The following is a 2,403-nucleotide window of genomic DNA, read 5'->3' as shown; positions in this document are numbered from 1 at the left end:
CTCTGTAAGCTGGATAATTGATGATCTTTGGGTTCAGAGGTCAAAAGTTGGTGAGTTTGTAGTGAGAAACTTCACTGTGGAAATGGACCAGCGGTAAGTTTTTATTACTTGCCATTGTCTTGGTACCAAAGGTTTTAATAGGGAAGCCATGCTTCATTCAGGGTTAGTGTCAACTTTGCATTCAACTGTTCATGAAAACTTGTAAGTGTGTCAGTGGAAAATTAAATGCTGACAACTTGAGAAAATGTCACTTACATAAAAACCAGTTTATAAAGACAGGGTCTTACCTTCTTCCCTTCTAAAGCAAAGCAGTGTGCAGCAATGTATGTAATACCCATAGGTGATGGTAGTGACAAATAAGTGCCAATCTGTTTATTTCATCTTAGATTTAAATCCTGTACTAAAAAGAGGCTCAAGTATGTGAGAGCTGAAAAGTCCATCTTTGTCAGTCTTTACCCTATCTTCATATATGTAAACTTACTCATTTTGTTTTAATAATGGAAGAGAAATTTCTGTATGATTACATCAAAATCCAAATTCTTTTGTGTCAATTAGCATATTTATAATAAGATAGGTGTTCTTGGGCTTCTATTGCACAATATGATGATGTGTTATGTACTGTCAGAAAGACAAGGACTGTTAAAGGGATCTAAAAACTTATCTATTTCATGAGTCCACAAAGGCCCACCAAGGTATAAATGTGGAAATATAGGTCAATAATCATTTTCAATGTTTCAAAACACTTGTTTGAAATTATATCTCATGCAAACTAGGCATTAAGGCATGATAAACAAAACCGGTGCTTACTTCAGCAGCACATAGGTAAAAAATTGAAACAGTACAGAGAAGATTATCATGACCTCTGAGCAAGGGTGACACAGAAATTCATGAAGCATTCCATATTTTTAAAAGAAAAGATTATTCCATCACACAGACTACTTTTGTACTAGAATTTGCTAACTTGTAATATGGATTTTCCTTTTGGCTGATAAGCAGGATTTCCTTATAAATTGCCTGGACACTGGTCACTTTTAGGAGATTTAAACTCTAGTAATTATGACAGCTACATTGAAAAATAATTGTTCTGCAATTGTTTATCTTCATTTAGTTTAAAATTCTTAATGTTTGTAAAACTAAATTGTTTTAGGGGGATGAGGCAGAGGGGTGGGCAATTTTTTTTGTAAGAGTAAAGTAAATGAATATGCATTGAATATTAAAAAACAAACAAGACAAAAAACCCAAAAAGCAGCACTGGACTGAGAATCAGGAGACCTGGCTTCTGGTAATGACTCAGTCAATATCTGTGACAATTTTAAAGAGTTGTTTTATTTACTTAAGTTTCTAATTTCTGGTCATACCAGATAATCACTAAGGCCTCTTCCAAGTTTGAACTTGGAAGCTACCTTTGTAAAGAAGCTACATTCTTCATTGCTAAATGTGCTTTTTATTGGAGCATTTGAGTAATGTCTTCTAGATACTTTCTGTAGGGAGTGTTTCAACTCTGGTTTCTAATGGAAAAGAGAAGCAAATATGGTAGCTGGAAAACTAGTAATGCTTAAGTCCACATCCTTCACTATTTCCTATAGAATAATAGAGAAAAGCAAGGCAATTAAAACTACACGTGAAGGACACACTCAATGTACTTAGAGGATCACTTAATTTAAAAATAACTGGAACTGGACTTCCCTGGTGGCTCAGTGGTTAAGAATCTGCCTGCCAAGGCAGGGGACATGGGTTCAAGCCCTGGTCAGGGAAGGTACCACATGCTACAGAGCAACTAAGTCTGTGAGCCACAACTACTGAGTATGCATTCTGGGTCCATGAGCCACAACGACTGAGCATGCATTCTAGAGCTTGGGAGCCACAACTACTGAAGTCCGCATGCTTAGAGCTCATGCTCCACAATGAAGGGTAGCCCCCACTTGTCACAACTGGAGAAAGCCCATGCACAGCAACTAAGATCCAAGGCAGCCAAATAAATAAATAAATAAATGGAACCAAAAAAGAAATAAGAAAAAAGCAGAAGAAGAAAAATCACCAAATGACCTCTTATGTTTCCATTATATCATAAGAATTTGAGGTCAAGCAAGATCAGTCTAAGCAAAAGCGCAGAGAAGAAAGAAGAAGACAGCTGATGACAGGATTAAAGTTGAGCCAAAACACTGCCAGAAAGATTACATTCATTCTTAAGTCAGAAAATACTAACAATGTGCCTTGGTAGATCAGAGCATGCATGGCAAAGAAGTCATTTACAAGTATGTACTACTTGAAATGACAGCCCTGTAGAACTTATGGGTGGGAGGGGGAAGAAAGGACAAAAGTGACGGAGAAGGATCTTTGGTGATTACATGGAAAGAGAAAAAGCAAAAGAGGAAAAACACAGTTCCACCCTCAACCAAATAC

At 36.7% G+C, this 2,403-nt stretch overlaps 1 non-coding gene across 1 annotated transcript; it reads left to right on the top strand.

Annotated features, from left to right (window-relative positions):
* Positions 1–799: 799 nt before the first annotated feature.
* On the top strand, positions 800–907 carry LOC114902382. The gene has a single exon (XR_003795496.1). It is a non-coding gene; the product is annotated as a U6 spliceosomal RNA (small nuclear RNA).
* Positions 908–2,403: the final 1,496 nt, after the last annotated feature.

This window comes from Monodon monoceros, unplaced genomic scaffold (assembly GCF_005190385.1).
Source record: "Monodon monoceros isolate NGI ecotype Baffin Bay Population unplaced genomic scaffold, NGI_Narwhal_1 Super_Scaffold_1, whole genome shotgun sequence".
Lineage (NCBI taxonomy): Eukaryota > Metazoa > Chordata > Mammalia > Artiodactyla > Monodontidae > Monodon > Monodon monoceros.
The sequence above is the reverse complement of the archived record's forward strand: the minus strand, read 5'-3'. Positions and strand labels throughout refer to the sequence as shown.